The sequence below is a fragment of the Acomys minous genome, assembly GCF_964271855.1.
Source record: "Acomys minous genome assembly, chromosome: 2".
NCBI lineage: Eukaryota > Metazoa > Chordata > Mammalia > Rodentia > Muridae > Acomys > Acomys minous.
The window spans coordinates 88,773,571-88,792,118 of NC_140484.1; the positions used below are offsets into that span (position 1 = coordinate 88,773,571).

Genomic DNA, 18,548 nt, shown 5'->3' on the forward strand with positions numbered 1-18,548 from the left:
TGGCTGGCTGCATATTCATGATCTATGCCTGTAAAGCCTAGAAGAAACATGGGAGGCTTAGAAGCCATCTTTTTCCAGTTTCTTGGTACTGATGGAGAAAGCCATGTCCTAGGAGGCATATGACATGCCCTTGAGTTCCCAAATCTAAGGGCTGGAGTGCAAACCGGATCCCAGGCCTCCTACCTCCCAGACCAAAAGATCCACAGGTAAAGAGTTCCTGCTCAGAAGAGCCTAACAGTGTGATGCACCAGAACCATCCCGTGCCATAGCAGTTCTACCACCAAGTTCTTCAAAGGAATACGAACTTCTTCATAGTAAGATGCCTTTTGCATTTGGCTCACAGAATCAGAAAAGTGGGATGACACCTGGCTGACACCAACCCCTGAGATCCCTGGGCCAGTGCCACAGGTGGATAAGACCATCCTTGCATGCACTTTTGTTTATGCGGTCAGGATTGACCAGCAGTCTGGCCGAGCCCACATAAAGCTGGTAATAGAATACATTGACTCTGTTCTACGCTCTTTATTCCCAGCCTCTTAGGTTGCCCCTGTCTCCAAGAGAGTGCTGCGGTACCCTCCTGCCTCCCCTTTTATTTACCATGCATTTAATGTGTCTTGTGCTGTTGGAGCCTGGGGCATCTGGACATTGAATAAGTAGTCAGCTGCAGACCATTTTTCACAGGGAAAACATGGCATTTCGGTGGGCTGTGAGGAGGGAGAGCTAGCTCTTAGTGTCTGTAGTAGTCCCTTGCAGTGGGTAGGCAAAGCCACTGCTCTTTCCAGAACAGTCAGTTTGTACTGGGGTGCTCTTCCAGGCCTTGGTATGGCTTTTCTCGTTTCCCTACACAGAAGCCGTGCCTCTGAGCTGGGTGCCTCTGTGATGCTCTCCTGTTGACAGATGAAGAGAGGCACAGAGAGTATAAACAAAGCACCCGAGATCACACACCGCCTGAGTGGGAGAGCCTGGTTGCAAGCTCGGCCAGCAACTGAAAAGAGCCTGCATCCCTAGCCAGTCGCCCTTTGCAAGGACTGAGCCTGAGTCCGGTTGAGTGAGGGTGGGAAGAAAGATATGGGACAGAGAGTGGCAAAGCCTGCTTACGGCCCTCCAGGGAAGCAAAGCTAGGGCTTGCCTCATAAAGTAACACAGGACCACTCACTCCAAGGCACTCCAGCCCCAGAAAGAGCTAAACTTGCCTTTCCCCTTTCAAGTCCCTGCTTGATGCTGGTTTGAACTCCTTTCTTCTTCTCCTTCTCCTTCTCCTTCTCCTTCTCCTTCTTCTTCTTCCTGACAGAACAGAAATAAATATAAATTTGACTTAATCTCTAAAAATGTTTACCTGCCTAAAACCAGGTTTGCTTTGTTGTGTTTTCAGACAGATGTAGATTAGAAGTATATGGCTCGCCCACACCCGTGTATCAGGCACAGACCGTGGGTACACTCTGTAACAGGAAGCTGCTGGTTTTCCATTCCAGAGAACTGGAACTCACTCAGAAATTTGTCATTTGCAAGGTCCAACCCTCACCACATTCCACTGCTGTTTCTGAGGGCTCCCAGTCACCTGGGCTGTGAGGAAGCAGGCCATGGGTGAGGCCATGCTGGCAGGACGAGAGTGGTACGTTCTTCAGGTCTAGTGACTTCCAAGTGACCCCAGCCTGGCTCTGCCTGGCCTGGTCCACTCCACCACCGTGTTGCCTTTGGATCGACACAGTGCAGACAGGAAGCTTATTTTAGTAACTGGAAGGAGAGCAGACGTATCAATAAAAAGCCAGGGTAGGAACAATCTATTCAGTGGTTTTAAAATATCTCTCCCTTAACAGAAAAAAAGATTATTTTTATTTCTTAAAAAACAACTGGTGAATTTCTCCTCCAAACAGTTGGAAAGAGAAGTATAGGAGACTTTTATTATTATTATTATTATTAAAATAAAAAAGGAGGCTAGTAGGATGGCTCAGTGGTTAAGGGAACTCGCTGCTCTGCCAGGGATCAGAGTTTGATTCCCAGCACATCAGGAGGTTCATGACCCACTTGTCACTCAAGCTGCAGGGGACCTTACGACCTCTTCTGGTCTTCTTGGGGATGGTACTCACACACCCACACATATACCTGCATAAGTAACATTTTAAAGTAAAATCTTTTTGAAAACAGGTTGGAGCTGCAATGATGGGATGATGGGATGTCCTTTCCCCTGTCCCTGCCTTGCAGACTCTGCAAGTGTCGAGCTGAGTCACGTGACCCTTCTTTCTTGCCCCCTCTCTTTTAAGACAAAAACAAAAAAAACAAAAAAACCTGAGCCTCATGGTCTCCACAGTTGCTGTTCTTTTTGCTTAGAACCTCCCCCTACCCCCATATTGACAAGTCTCATTCCTGCATCTCCACTCAGGTGACACCTGGTCAGAGAGCTCTTTTTGGACCACGGTCTATGAGATAGCAGCATCCATGATCTTTCCTTAGACCGCTCCTTGCCTCGCTTTGTTTTTCTCAAGAGCTAGCACAGGTTTCCGATCCCATCTTGAACACTTGCTTAGTGCGCGTCTTTCTCTTGCGTTCAAGTCAGTTCTGTGGAAGCTTTGCCTATCTTGGTCACAGCAGTGTCCCCTGTACCTCAGTCAAAGGCCGGCATGTAGTGTTTCTAACATCTGTTGAAGGAAGCACAGGGCTGGTGCAAGGTTTCAAGCCAAGCTTGAACCAACATACCACACTGACTCTAGGCTGGTCCTGCGCTTTTCTCCAGACCTACCCAGAAGCCTAGTGAGCATCCGCTTAAGATGCTGAGGTGGTAGAGCTGCTGTCCCTTAGTGGGTCCTAAGGAGTAGATGAGGCCAGGCCGATGAAGATCATACATAGCTGCCTAGATCATGGTGTTTCATCTGTGGGTCAGGCTGGCCTTGAGATGTGATGTTAAGGTGAGGGCACTTTGCCCACAGACACTTACTCTATTTTGACTTTGGATTGCCTTTCTTGAGACCATGTTTGTTTGTTTGTTTGTTTGCTTGCTTTTCTGGAAATGAGAACCTCAGGTCTCATCCCAGATCTTCCAACCCGAATTTGCAGTCTGATGGTATTTCAGATGACACACGGCCTGACCGGTTTACTACTGAGAACAGTGCTTGTATCTCTACTCTGCCAGAAATTCTAGAAAATGCCGCCTTCTGCAGTTAGCACTATCACCCTCTCTGGAAGTGCACCCTGAATCCCTTCCCTTGTGATGGGATTGGAGATGGAAGGAAGAGCAAGGCAATGCCAGGAGAAAGCCTCAGAGGAGAGGGGTCCAGAACCAGAGCCTCCCTGCCCCATGGGTGTCTTTGATGTTGCTTATAGTCCTGTGCATTGGCATGCAGCTAATGCTTGCCTGCTGTGCCCAGAGTCTGGGAATCACACTGTAGCTGAAGAAGGGAGCCAACATAGAGAACCTCAGCCCCACCCCACCCCCACCCCCTCTCTCTCTGCCAGGTGGACCTAGGTCATTGTAGACAGCATCCTCTGGAAATCTAGACGAGGGTTGGATGTTTCTCTGCCCTTAGCTCTGATATCTGTGACTTCCTTTTTCAACACAGGTGGGGTAGGCAGGTTCCCCAATATGCAGCCCAGCTGGAACAGACTCTTTTGTGGAGGGCGGGCACAAAGGAGGCAGAAAACAGCCAGAATGGCACAGGGAAGAGACCACTGACTTGAGTGTCTGTGGAAGCCTCCCCACGGGCAGGTGTACAAATGGCAACATGCCTGCTTTCCTTCAGCTAGGCTGAGGGTGGGTATTGATTTGAGTATTGGTAAAAATCCAGAACACATTAGCCAAACTCTAGAACAGGCTGTTTGGTGAATACATATGTGTGTGTGAGTAAATGTGTGCATGTGTTTATACCAATGTATGTTTGTACATGCATGTATTTGTGCATGCACCTGTGTATATATTTTTTGGATACATGTATTTGTGTTTGTGCGTGCAGCATGTCTGTTAGTATACAGATGGTCCTGAAAAGCAAAGGTTACAAAAAAAAATCCATTTTGCCCCCAGACAGTTACATAGTGTAAGAGGTTGGGAGTCTTTGTTCTTTGGATCAAGAACCACCCATTCTCCTTCTGAAGCCCGATGTTCATAGCTTCATGGCCTGGGCACGGCCCCAGTGGTCCTTCTCCAGCAGCTTGTGGGGTTGTTGAGACATCTCCCTTGCAGAGAAAAATCAATGCTCTGCATCTGTGTTGCTTAGGACTTTGCAGGGGAGTCTGGATCTCTTGGGGGGGGGAGGGTGTAATTCAATTTGAGAGCAAGTGTTCGCAATCATCCCAAACGCAGTCTGAGTTTCAGATCCGCCTGCTTGCAGTCAAGTGGCTGTGGGTGAGCGTCTCAACCTGCTCTCCATCTTCACAGCTCTGTAGACAGGAGAACAGTGAACCACATCCCCTCCCCCCCCCCACAAACTTGCCTCCACATCCTCCCCGCTCTATAGACGAGACAACTGTGACCCATAACCACCACACTGCTGCCACCCCATCTTCCTGGTTCTGTAGCCAGAGAGCAGTGACCACTCTCATTGACGCGAGACTCATGGAGGGTGCCCAGTGATGAGCACTGGGTGACATCGAATCCTGCTGTGTCTCCTGCTAGACCTGGGAATATGGATATAATTGTCCAGAGAGGTCCATGACAGATGCAATCAAGAAATGCAATGTCAGGGCTTAATTACATTAGTGTAACTTGGCAATGAGGAAACCAATTAATTAGTTCTCAGATCGTTATTAACAGGAAAGAAAGGGTGAGCATGAAGGAAGGTCCTGTGGGGGCAAGAGAGAGCTAGGAAAAAAAATGTATCTCTTCCTCCAAATCAGTGGTCTCCGATATTGCATGGGGAGCTGAAAAATACACAGAGGCCTTGGCCCCAGACACAGAGACTGAGTTTTCAAAGTCACAAAGACTTCAAAGATGAAGTCACAAAATTTTGAAGTGTGTGTGTGTGTGTGTGTGTGTGTGTGCGTGCGCGCGTGTGTGTGTGTGTAGATAAACTCAGGGCTTCGTACCAACTATACACCAGATCCTCGGCCCCGAATTTTGAGTTGTGGACAACTATAACCTGGTGAGCATGCAGATGATCTGAAGTCCCTAAGCTGACACAAAAATGATGGAAGGAGGGAGCCATGTAGGGACCGGGTCGGCCTGGGGGTGGGGTCTGAGCTCGGAAGCTCCTAAAAATCCTGAGCAGACATTACTATGATGGGTTTGAGAGATGGTAAGCAGGAAGTCGGGACTCCTGTCCCTGAACCCAGGGTTGCCAGGTAGTGTGCTATCTCCCTGAGATGCCAGCCACTGGCCAGTGTTTCCTGAGACTCACGGTAAAGGCATGCACACTGGACGTGGCCTCTGTTGAAGGATCAGCTTGCCAGATCTCGCTTTTCCTCCTGCTCAGTCAGGGTCTGGGAGTCATCTGCGGAGGGAGCCTGATCCTCTTGGGACCAGAGGGCCAGCTAGAAGAAAGAAAGCCTCCTCTAAGACATGGAGGTCTGTGTGAGCGCCAATGGTCCTTACTGAGGGGCCTCAGGTGATGTCTCGTCTGCTGGGGGTCTCGTGTCTCCCTAATGCAGCCAAACTAAGATCTGCTGCCCACAGGGAGTAGATTTTTCTGGAGTACCGACCGTCTGTATTACAGCTGAAGACAGAGAAGCCCAGAGAGGTGAGGCGACCTGCTTACCCCACACAGCTAAGATTAGGCAAAGGCTGGTCACACACTTTCCCTACACAGCTCCTTGGCCTCACGGTCCACAGGGACTGTAATAGGAACCTTGTGTCCCCATCCACAGCTGCCCTGAGTGGGGTGGGGGGCACAGTGTGGGCAGAGTGCCTGGAATCCCAGGACTCATGGGGTGTATCTGTGCCCCCTGGCAACAATCCACCCTTTAGTAATGTTGCACTGGCTGCCAGCTGCAGTCACCACAGCCAGACCCCACACCCACACAGGAGAAGGCCTTGGCTGAGGGCATCCTGGAGCAGGAGGAGGAAGTGCCCTCCAGAGGGGCTTGTCTCAAGGCCCCTGAATGGCTCTATTGAGGCGCCCAGGCAGGACCACAATGGGCTTGTTGGGGGCCCTGGCCCACAGAGGTGAGAGGGCCTGGGCTGGCCAAGCAGTGCTGGCTCAGAGGCCAGACGCTGACTTCCAGGGCTGGAAGCCAGCGCCTCTGACGTGCTCTGAAATGCCAGCTCTGCTTAATGGACAGCAGCTGAGGCAGCCTGAGTTATTCCCCATGCCAGGGAGGCCTGGTGAACCCAGCACACCGGCTGTGGGGTCTGTGACACCCCCTCTCCCGGCTGTACTCTGATCCCCTTCCTGGGCTATGTCCTACACGATAGCCACCAAGGACTGTGAATAGCCCTTTCCCATGTCCCCTTGGTCCCCAGGGGCAGCCTTTTCAGCCCTGTAGAGAAAATAGCATCCACCCCACCCCACCCCACCTCAAAAACAAAATAAAAAGTCTTGTCACGCCCACAGGTGGAGTGATTAGGTGAAGTGCAGGGCACCTAGGCAAATTTGAATTAAAATGAACTAATTTAAAATTTCTATGTACATAGGTAGCAAGTACTGACAAATGACAAAGCCTAGATAGAGGTCTGGGGTCATTTGGTGCACCATGGGGCATACGTATGCTAAAAAACTGTTTGCTTATCAGAAAGTCAGATTCCTCTGGACACCTTTGTTCTTATCTGTGAAATCCAGCAGTGACTTAGGGGGTATCATGAAGGATGCTGCCACCCAGAGGGCTGGAAGTGGGAAGGAAGCCTCTTGGGGCCACTCTCTGACTTCTTTCCCAGGCATGAAATGGCCAGAGGTTGCCTTAGTGGACACTTACTGAGAGGCAGCTATGGCGCCCTTGTTACCTCCCCACAGCAACATCATGCCAGACCCACTCTGAGAAGGAGTGTCCATCGGCTGTGGTGCCAGCCATGATGGTCTCTGAGTACAGCACGATGGCCGAGGCCCTTACACATGGGAAAGCAAGCTGCCACACTTAAACAAAACTGTACACCTGCAGGGGTGGGGGTGGGGGAATGCACACCTGCAGGGGTGGGGGTGGGAGGATGTTTCACCTGCAGGGGTGGGGGCAGGGAGAATGCTTCATCTGCAGGGGTGGGGTGGGAAGATGCTTTGAGGGGGCCCTCCTCTCTACCCAGAGCACCAGAGTAAAGGTTTGGGAGTCTGGGGATCTAACTTGTAACCCTAGGCCCTGGCAGTGAGCAGACCAGCTTTGACCAGCCTTGTGTCCCTGAAAAAGATCAGTCTCTTAGTTTCGGTGTTCCTCTTGTATAAAGTAGGAACAGTATTCCTTATCTATAGGCACCAGTGTGAAGTTCCAAGAACAGTCAGAGGTCTGAGCATAGGTTACCTACTGTAGAGTGTGTTAGGGGGAAAGGGTGATGGGGAAGAGAGACATGTAGGGGCCATCGAGTGCTCGAGTCCCACCCCTGTCCCATGCCCTCCACACTAGCCTTAGCTGGTTTTTTGCTTCTTGTTAGGCTCTGCCATGATGGTCACTCGTAGCATTCTCCTCTCAGGTCAATACCGTAAGAGCAGTATCTTTGGTTTTTGTTGTTGTTGTTGGTTGTTTGTTTGTTTTATATACAATATTTCACAATTTGTAAGTACCCCTGACTAAGAACCTAAGTTAAAGATTCACCTGTTGAAGGCCCATTTTACTGTGTGGCCTCAGATAAGGATTTGATTATCTTCTGCCCTGTTTCCTCCTTCGTAAAAATCCAGCCTTGTGAGTGTGATTAGAAAGTGAAAAGGGACCACACATATAAAGGGCTTAGCATGGAGTCTGGCAGGTGCTGAGGGCTTAGGAAGTGGACACTGATTAAGACGGTCTTGTGTTCTATGACACCTTTGTGAGTTCACGATGATTGGGTAGAAAATGAAGTTCAGAGAGGCGGTGTGACCAGCCCAAGGAGGCACAGCTGAAAGGGAGACTCCTTGGCTTCTTAGGGGTCCTTGGGTCACCTAGCTTGTGGGAGAGGCTGCTTCTGTCATGGGCTACCTGGACACCTCCCTGGCTACCTGGGTCATATTTGGGTCCAGACACTTGAGCATAGTAGATATCCTGGCATGCCTTGTCTGTTGTCAGGCCTGTCCCCAGCCAGTGTCCTCAGGTCAGAAAAAAAGATAAGCGTTGACAATCTGATTTCCCCCATACCAGCCACTCTGCCATTTTTGATTGGAAAGCTGAGGCTTCTATTACCTTCTTCAACCTTTTGTTTACTGAGGTCTGCACAGTGTTGCTAGTTTTACTGCCCCGAACACAAAAGCGGCTTTGAAATGAGCAAGGGTTCCTGGGGAGAGGTTGGAGAAGGTGTCTCTCAAGAAGAAGGCTGGCTTCAGCTGCCTGCAGCCCTCTGAAGCAGGTGGATGCAAGCCCTCCTCCGGAGGCTACCCAGATTCCCAACAGCAGCTTTGATGGTGAAAGGTAGGGCAGGGAGCTAAGTTACCCTCCCCCCAGGGCTCACTGTGTGTTCCTGTGTTTCAGATGAGTGGAGTGAGGCCAAGGTTGGGTGGTTGGAGCTGGGTCTTGTGGCTTTAAACTGTGGCACCGGTTTGGAGTGCACGTCTCTTGACCCAGAGCCTCTGCCGTGCTGTCATCCGTGTGCCAAGGTCTGCATGTTTTAAGGGACACCAACCAGCAGCAGGCATGGGCCTGCCTTTGAGGTTGCTGGTGAGGACAGGAAGTGTTCTACCTTCTGCACTGAGCGGAAAGATATCTGGGGCCTATTGGGAAGATGGGGGAAAGATCTGCCCCTTGTCTCACTGCTTTTCTTAAAGGAATAATAAAAAAAAGAAATACAATTTAAAAATGAATAAAAAGGAGAAATAAAAAAAAAATAAAAAGAGGACATGTCAGCTCCTGGGTTTGGTCTAGGAGAGGTTCATTGTAGATGTGAGGGAAAGCATAGCCAGAGGCATCTGGAAAGGTCCAGAGTGAACACAACCCTGAGCAGGGCCACATGATGAGAGAAGAGGAGGGAGAGCCAGAGAGGAGCCACCAGCCAAGATGACCAAGATGGTGGCCTAGGCCCAGAGAGCGGTGTAGGCAAATGGCTGGATTATATTCCCCAGAGGAGCCAGGGAAAGGGACAACCAAGTCCCTGGGCTGGGAGAGCCTGGCAGTCAAAAGCCACTTTGATATATTATTAGGAATATCAGCTGTTTGTCCCAGGTTTGGGACCTAACACACAGACCATCCTTGACTGCATCTTATGTGGCGGACAAGTGGAACACATTGAGACTGAGACACTCCTTTAGAGTTGTCTCAACAGGAGTCCGGACTTGAACTGCGAACCATTCTGAGGAAAGGGGTTTCAGCTATCCCTCTTGCATACGTTTCAATAGCTTGCTGGCAGCCCAGGAGTGTTGATGCTTCTCTGAGCACCAAGGGCTAGAGCCATCTGTCAAGAGGTTTTTCCTCAGGAGCTGGTATGGCAGTTTCATGGGAAAACGTGACGAAAGAGTATCACTTTCCCGCCCTCCCCACCCCTACCCCCACGCTCCCTGCAGGGATGGAGGAACAAATGGCAGTTGGAGGGTGACATTGCAGGGATGAGGGAAATAGAATGCCCACCTGGGTGCCACGTGCTGCCATCTGCTCACGACGGAGCAATGCCAGCCTGGCCTCCAGCCCCTGTGAACCCACCTGCTGAAATAGGGGTGCTTCCTTGTAAAACCGAAGAACCGTAGACGCACAGGGAACAGAGAGGGTCCAGAAGCAGTGGCAGTCCCAAGCCTGCTATCCACACGTAGGATACTGTCCTGACTGCAGCTCGCCCTCCTCTGTACCCACCACTGAGCAAGGCTTCTCGTCACAAAACACGGTTTTAAAAATAAAAACCACTCGCAGTGATCGGAGAAGCTGTGATGGTGTTAATGCATGCAGCATCCTCTGGTGCTGGGACTAAAATAGCTTCCTGCCAAACAAAGCAGAGTTGGGCTGCTTCTAGGCCACCTCCTGTTGGGTTTTGGGTCTCATTTGGAGCACAGAACAGGGGTAGGGGGACCTCTGTGGCAGCCCCTGGGCCTTGGCTCTGCTTGCATGTAAGGTTGAGACACACGCAGATGCCACACCAGCGTGTGCCACAGCCTGCTAAGCCTGGTGACCCCAGAGCTGGAGTCTGGCTCTTCTCCGGGAGCATCACGCATCTGTCCTAGGACTCCTGAGGCACCTGTACTGGCCATGTGCTGAGCAGACACTTTGACTTGGGACTAAATCTCTAAGCTTTGTAGGATGCCTGGTGTGAACTAAGACGTGGTCATCTTGTAATAAGTGGAAATGGCAGCCAAAAGTAGATCACTTTTATGAAAAGAATGTCTGAGACTTCCTGGATGTGGTGCACTTGAGGCCCCCAGAGCTAACTTGTACAAAGCTGGAATTTGGGCCAGAAGTCTTCACTCACAATCATTTTGTCAGCCTGCCTTTCCTAGCCATCTGGAGTCAAAACAGGAGTAATTAGGAAAAGTTTCTGGTCCTTTAAAAACTGTCCCAAGCTCCTAGGCAGGAATGCTCACCAGGCAGGGGTGCTCACCAGGCTGGGTACTCACTAGGTGGGAGTGCTCACCAGGCAGGAGTGCTCACCAGGCTGGAGTATTCACCAGGCAGGGGTGCTCACCAGGCAGGAGTGCTCACCAGGCAGGAGTGCTTACCAGGCAGGGGTGCTCACCAGGCAGGAGTGCTCACCAGGCTAGAGTATTCACCAGGCAGGGGTGCTCACCAGGCAGGGGTGCTCACCAGGCAGGAGTGCTCACCAGGCTAGAGTATTCACCAGGCAGGGGTGCTCACCAGGCAGGGGTGCTCACCAGGCAGGAGTGCTCACCAGGCAGGAGTGCTTACCAGGCAGGGGTGCTCACCAGGCAGGAGTGCTCACCAGGCAGGAGTGCTCACCAGGCAGGAGTGCTCACCAGGCAGGAGTCCTCAGGCTGCTTAGACCATTTTGGTGGCCAAGTTCATCATCCCAGGAAGGAACTACAGTATCAGGCAGGGAGGGCCACCCTTTTGGCCTCTTGGAGCCAGGATAGTAGCACTGGGGCCCGGCCTGGAGCTTCCTGGAGCATTGGCTGACACCTGGAGTGAATGGACGTTCAGAGATGTTCAGAAGGAACGGATTTTTCAGAACTGGGCCAGAATTACATGCACCTGGCAGATTCCAGGCTCAGGGAAGAGAAAGAAAGCTTCAAGGAAGGTATGTGAAAACCTGACAAAATGGAAGAAAGAGAGTGTGAGGGAGAAAAAGCAAGAAGGAGGGGGCAGGAGGGAGGGGGGGGACAGAGAGAGACTGAGACTCCTTTGGGTGATACAGGGAAGAAAAGGTCACACTGTTGTGGGTGCAGAGGTGAGTCCCGAGGCACTGATGAAGTCTCCTTGCTCCTGTGTCCCAGGGCAGTGAATGGGACCAAGGACACATGCGTATTGACCTGAGGGGAGAGCATGTGTTCAAAGGCGCTGGACCATGTGCCTCATGGCCTCGTCATTCATGTAGCACCCACCTTGCTCACCTTTGTATATCATGGGCTTTTCTTGAGCATGTGCTGTTTGTTGTATGAGGTCCAGGTGGGAAGGAGCTTCTGGTGTTTTCTGTCAACTGGCCTCTTTCACATGTCGGTCTCGATGCTGTATTTTACCGTCAGGATAGATGCCATGTGGTGAGGAAGGCAGGTGTCTGCTTCCTTCTTACAGGTAGGAGGGCAGGGCAAGGAGAGGGAGGGCCCGAGTATTAGAAAACCGGCAGTAGAAAGTGGTGAGACCCAGGGATGGAGTGTACTAGGCTCCGCAGCCAGCCTATTTCTTAGACACCCACTCTTCAAGGCTCTCACACAGTGGGTCCTTGCCTTGTTTTAAAAATGATCCTCTGTGCACTGCAGAGGGTTCAATAAACTCATGCATGGGAGGCGCTTAGCGAAAAGCCTGACTGGCAGATCGACACCATGGATGAGGCCAATTAGCTAATTCTCATCTGTTGCCCTCCTGAGGAATGTTTTGGATTTAAGACATCTTGGGTAGTGTGCTCCGTATCTTTGCACGGTCGCAATGCAGAATTGCGGCTTCTGAAAGAATCACTGGTCTGAATGTGTGCTTTTAAAGTTCATGTAGATCCATGGCACAAACATAAAATTGGATAATATGGCTGCAGCAAAAGCTTATACCCCCTCCGCGCCCCACCCCCAACCCCCAGCACTGGGGTAGGAGAAGGTGAGAGCTGAGGTGGGCAGATCCCAGACGCTCCAAGGGTCAGGTGGACACTGCAGAAGCAGCTGAGGAAGGCACCTGACATTGACCGACCTCTGACTTCCACACACTAGTGCAACTCCATGTACATGCGTTCAGATGCACACTCACACCCATGGGGGGGGGGGGATATGAACATCTAGGATGGATTGCGCAATTTGCCTTATCTTCTGAGTCCAAAACTGAAATTACAGTGTTTCCCCAGTCTTTCTCATGGGCTCTAAGCATCCTGTCTGTTGTGACTCATGGGGAAGTTAACCTTCAGCCCCAGGGTCGCTCTGGCCCCACCTGCTTTTCTACCTCTTGTCCTGTGCCCTCCTCCTGGATTTTACACTGAAAACACACAGGGAACTTAGACAGAAGTGAGGGCAGCCTTTAACGCAGGCTCTGAGCTCACAGTCGTCACGGTAAGTGCAGCAGCCTACGGTCTTCACCAACATGACCTTATTGCAATGTTGTACCATTTTACAGATTAGGAAATAAGACACAAGAGGAACAGCACAGCCATGGCCGTTGCCGCCAGCCAAACTCAACAAGACATGATAACATGCCTTTGCTCTTGCTCAGCCTGCCCAGTGAGTGACTTCTTAGAAGACACTGCACACACAGTGCCACCATCTGACAGTGCACACTCGTCAACAGATTTGGGTGGCATACGGAAGCCAGTGGCAGCCATGGCTACCGCATCTAACCCAAGTAACCGACTTCATTTTTTTTTTACCTAGAGTAAAATTGATTGCCACATCATGCTTGGAACCTTATTTTGATGGAAATGGAGTGTGATTAGAAATTCAGAACTCTGTAGCCGGGCACCAATTACTTCTTCACTGAGCTTTCTATTTATGGAGCGTGGTCACTGCCGTCTACCTCTCTGGCGGTGTAAGGTTAGGGAGGGAGGTGTGCCCAGCTGGATTTCCTTTCTGGTTTGTGTGTTCTCTGAGTCCTGCAGTCTGGTTCTTCTAACTCTGCCGCTTCCTTTGTGGGAATCTGGCTCCTTTTCACATCCAGTTCGTTCCCTGGGCTTCAGCCACTCCCACTTTTGAGTGGCTCTTGGTTCCCGGGAGCCGCAGGGTTAACTTCCTCAGAGATAAGGGACTTTCCTGCTGTCCTTCCCATTTTGTGTGCATTTGCGTGCTCGTGTGTATGTATGTGTGTCGGTGCTGTGGCTCTCGCTGGAGGCCGGAGGCTGGAGGCTGCGGTTGGATGGCTTCCTCTAACTGGACCTGGCATTCACTCACGTGGCTAAGCTGACTGGCCAGCAATCCCCAGAGATTCTATTGTCACCTCCCTTATGCTGGGGAACACACGGGGATACACGTTGGGAATCTGCCACCCACGCTATGCCTGGCAGAGGATCCAAGCTCAGGCTCTCCGTGCTCTCACAGCAAGGACTTTATGGGCTGTGTCACCTCCCCAACATTGTCCCTTCTTTCTTTTTAAAAACAGATATGATGACTGTGTTTGTTTGTGTTTTATTGAATGCTTAATGCGTCCCCGGTGCCTTTTCATCTCTTGTCATTTTACCTCCCAGTAGTCATTTGGGGCGGGCTGGGGTATAATTACATCCAGCTGATAGGTGAGAAGCCGGAGGCTCAGTGAGACTGAGTCAGTTGGGTGAGGTCACCCAGAGCACACAACTCGCATGTGTCACCTTCCAGGACCTGTGACGGCCCTCACACAGGAGGGCGGAGCACAGTCAGACACCAGGAGTGGAGGGACCCGGAGCAAGAGCTGAGCCTGGCTGGTCCCAGCTGCCCTTGTGGAGGCAGGTGAGCTTTGTCCAACTCTTACCCTCGTCTCTCCTTCCCTGGGCGTCTCTAGGCAGCAGCATGAATCGGTTTGGTAAAACTATGAGTGAGGTGAAGTTGGCCTAGATTGCTCTTTTCCGCCGCCGCCAGCAGCTCTCTTCCAGAGAAGACCCAGCTCGACTCCCTATCCTGTTGCTGACCCCACTTGGAGCAGAAACCTCCCTGCCGGGTGAAGACCGGATAAGGCCTGGAAGGCATGTCTAGGCTGTCAGGGTCCCCTGCTTCTTGCTCCCTGGTTTCTGCTCAAGGGGTTGCAGGGAGGTGGTTTGCAGCCCAGGAAAACCTGAGCGAGAGAACGCACTGAGTGCAGCACTTGTGGGGTATGCCGGCTCCTGCCCGCCTCCTCCAGGTTCCGTGGGAAGGCTGTGATGGGCAGCAATTCCGTTCTGCGGGCAGGACTGACCAGCAGCACAGCAAAGGTTAGGGTGGTGTTCCCCCTATGAGAAGATTATCTGGAGTCCTTTTTGGTTTCCCTAACTTGTTTTACAGACCCTGTGGATGTCCTCAGGCCCTGGGGTTTTCAAGGCCAGGAAACAGTGGGGTACACCAGTTTATCTGTACTTCAGGGAAGTGATTGGCAACACACACACACACACACACACACACACACACACACACACACACAGAGCTGCTTCCACTTCTTGCAATCCACAGAGGGGAGAGGAAATGGATTGGGACGCTGGGGTTGTCACAGCTTGCACTGGGGTTGAGTATTCCTCCTGTAACTTTTAGTCTGTGTCTTTATCTTTATAGTAGTTGATACATCGCAGGGCATTTGTGTAGATGCAGTGTTTAGTTGGCGGACTATGGGACTATGGAAAGCACTGTGTGAACTAGAACATTCGAACTCAAGAAGAGGCTGAGCACCATTTCCACCGGAAGTGTTTCCGGACTTAGCACACCATTAAGGAGGTGTAAACTGTGGAAGATAGTGAGAACAGATTACAGACCATGGTGCTGAAGCAAGGATGGGAGTGACCTTGACCAAGGACATGCGTGGGTAGATGGTGAAGGACTGAACCCATGTGCAGTCTAACTGGTGAAATCCAGGTGCAGATCTGGAGTGTCTCAGTGAGTGAGCATCCTTCGTGGCCAGGCAGAAGGCTTCTCGCACAGTTTCCACCCACGGATTATTTAAGCAGTGCTTGGAGATGCTCTTGAATTTCAAACAGGCTCCTTTTTTTAGACACGGCATCACACTGTGCATTTGGCAGGCATAGATCCATTTCTCGGTTTGTTTTTTAATATGCTCAGGGGCTATTGTTGATACTCTTTTATAGGCACAGCTGACACAGCCTTGACAGTCCTTGACTTTGCAGGTTTGGAACATACCAGGCATGGAGATGGGAAGACCAAGGTGTGAGAAGCAGGTAGGGGCATTCTCACTCTGCTCCGGCCTCACCACTTGAAGTCGCTAGCTAAGCTTGGCCGCTGTGACTTGGTTCCCTGTTTGAATCAAATGCTATGATATTACGCTGGGGTTCGGACTTGACTCTTTCCACCCTAAGCTGACCACGAGTTTGGAGGCAGGCAGTAATTAAGCATACCTGTCAGCACCGAGCTCAGAGCTGACGACAGTCATCTCACTCGTTCCCCCCTCTCCCCGCACAGCAAGCCGTGAGAGCTAAGCTCCTTATGAGGACAATATCTGACCTAAAAATGTTGGAGCAAAGATTACCACAGTGACGGTGGGAGTTGTGCTAAATTACGTGCCTGTTGGGACTTAGTAGATCCTTGAGCTCTCGGGCTGCTTGAAAAAGCCACTCCCTGGAAAGGAGCGCCCAGTTCCAAGCCATTGAAAGCTGCTAGCAGCAATTTCTAGGATCACAGAGGCTCCACATCCATTTGTTCCTGCAGAGAAGAACTCGAGGCCAGTGCAAAGCCCATTCAGTCTTCCAGCCCCATTTGTCATCTGTGGACTGGCCTCCTTCCATCAGGGACCTGATTGAGCTGGTTCATGGGCTTGGCCTGCTGAAGGCCTCATAATCCCAAGGCCAACTGATGCTTTGATCTTGACTCTTTTTTTTTTAATTATTTATTATGTATACAGAGATCTGCCTGCATGTAACACCTGCAGTCCAGAAGAGGGCACCAGATTTCATTGTAGATGGTTGTGAGCCATCATGTGGTTGCCGGAAATCGAACTCAGGACCTTTAGAAGAGCAGGCAGTGCTCTTCACCTCTGAGCCATCTCTCCAGCCCCCTTGATCTTGACTCTTAAAACTGAGAATCCTCCCACGCTTCAGAGGGGGTTTAATGAGGTGGGACGCAGAGAGATTTCAGCTTTGTGAATTCACTTTTCAACCCCATCGAGTTGGGCCTGACTTGGTTTCTCTTTTGCCTTTCCTGAGTTGGATGAGGACTGTTCTAGGCCTAGAGGACCTTGTTAAAAGCTTACTTTAGGTGAGGTGTGGTGTGGCATAGCCTTTTATAGCAGCACTCCTCTGGCCAGCCCTTTCTTTTGTCCCTTCTCTCTCTCTCTCTCTCTCTCTCTCTCTCTCTCTCTCTCTCTCTCTCTCTCTCTCCTCCCTCTATCTCTCTCTCTGGAATTCCTGGTTCCCCTTACCTTTTAAAAGTGTGAAGTGTGTGTGTATGTGTGTGTGTGTGTGCATGCACACATATGTGCAGGTATCTGCAGAGTTAAGAGGGTATTGCGTCTGCGATCATTGTAAGTAGTTGTAAGCTGCTCACATGAGGAGTGGTTGGCATGGGTGCTGGGAGCCAAACTGGTCCTCTGCAAGAGCAGCAAGCACTCGTAACTGCTGAGCCATCTCTCCATCCTCCGTGCTCCCCTCCTGATCATTTTCCCCTTCACTCCCCTCTCCTTGCTTGTGGAATGCTCGTCTCATCCAAGGGCTTATCAGTATTTCCTTCCTCAATTCTGTGCTCTCTTCCGTGTGCAAGGCTTGGCAGGGTAGCCTTCCTTTCTAAAATGTTTATTAAAGACATTCTCTGAGAAACTTAATCCTGAGCCTTCTCGAGTGGACAGATTTTCCTTCTCTCACCCCTGTGTATCCCTCCCCCATCCCAGGTTGTGTCCTCACAGGCCTCCACCTTTGCCAGGAAATCTGCCATGCCATACACACTGGCCACCTCTGTCAGCTTGGCTTTTAGTGTAGATGACTTTAAGGCAGTTCCACCCACTAGCACACCATCTTTGCATTCCTCAACCACTCTTGATGCTCCTTCCAGAACATTTCCCATAGCAGGAAGTTTCAGGATGTCCCATCAAGAAGGTCCACGCTTCACTCCAAAGAAAGTCACTGAGGCCCAGAGAAGGAAAGCAACTTGCCTAAAATCACACAGGGAGGTAGAGATGAGTCGGGATGGGGGCCCTAGCCTTCTCCTAGACCCTTAGCTTTTGCTTATTGGAGAATGATTCTATATACAAGAACCAGCCAGGTACACCTGATGCCCTCTCAAGGGAGATCTATAGATTTCAGTTCTGGAACACCAAATGTACACTGTAGACCAGCTAAGCGCTTGTATGTGCAGCTCATCTGAGTCTCGCTGGGTACCCTGAGAGATGAAATTAAACTCACAGAGAGAGGTGACAGTGTACAGGCTAGTTCCAGCTCCTGGGAGCCCACTATGGGCGTGTGTCCTCAACTCCATGTTCTGTGATGTCATGTTGCTGGCTGAAATCAAGTCCAGTGCTGGGATTTACACCTTAGAAACTGGCAGATGGCACCATGCAGGACTTTTCTCCATCACTCTCCTACCCGAGGATCTAGTTTGCGAGTATGGCCCCTTGATGTCTGTGCAAGCTAGCCAACTCACAAGGGGGTCTGGCTTCAAAAAATGAGCTCTTAAGCTACAGGACTGTGTTGGCCAACAGGCCAAGGTTTCAGTGGCTTGTTCCTTCGTGGGCTGGAGAAGGTGACAGACTAGACCACTAAGTAGGCAGGGTGCAAGGGACCATGCCTGATATGGAAATGATGTCCCTCGAGGTTTTCCAATCTCACATCCTGTGTCCACCTTGGTGGTTATGTTGCCTTTTTTTTTTTCCAGTTTTGTAACTCAAGGGCAGTGTTGTTTCCAGTGGCGTAAGTGCCTCCCATAGACAAAGCAGACCTTGCCTGGTGCCCTTTGCTCTTCCTTGATCAGTTTGTCCAAATTAGTACCCAATAGTTTCTGTTCACGTCCTGTAGTTTACTGTCATAACCTTATCCCTGCCTGCGTCGTAACACATGGATGCTTGCCCTACGACTTTGTGAAGCCATGTGCAGCCTGCAAAAGATGCAGGAATTAAACAGGGACCAAGTGGCAAGCTGCTCACCTGCGCCCTCTTTAGTCCTGACTTAGGCGCCAAATGCTGACTCAGACGTTCACCTCAGAGCAAATGGTGTTTCCGACCCCCTTGGAATTTCTCAAGCCCAAAACCATGGATCTCGTGGCCACAGCCACCTTTGCCGATCACAAAGAACTAGCCTAACATTTTTAAGAGGAACCTCTGACCCCAAGAGTTCATGACACTGCCCATCTCGGGAG

The 18,548-nt window shown here is 50.8% G+C and overlaps 1 protein-coding gene across 9 annotated transcripts in view; it reads left to right on the top strand.

Annotated features, from left to right (window-relative positions):
- Positions 1-18,548, top strand: part of NAV2 (neuron navigator 2) — a 367,465-nt gene that overhangs the window by 11,430 nt on the left and 337,487 nt on the right. Inside the window, exon 1 of one of the 9 annotated variants that reach the window (XM_084772852.1) lies at positions 14,004-14,018. The exons of the other annotated variants lie outside the window; for them this stretch is intronic. The gene's annotated coding sequence lies outside the window, so the exon portion shown is untranslated. Of the gene's footprint in view, positions 1-14,003; positions 14,019-18,548 lie in introns of those variants that run through there. 9 annotated transcript variants of the gene reach the window in all.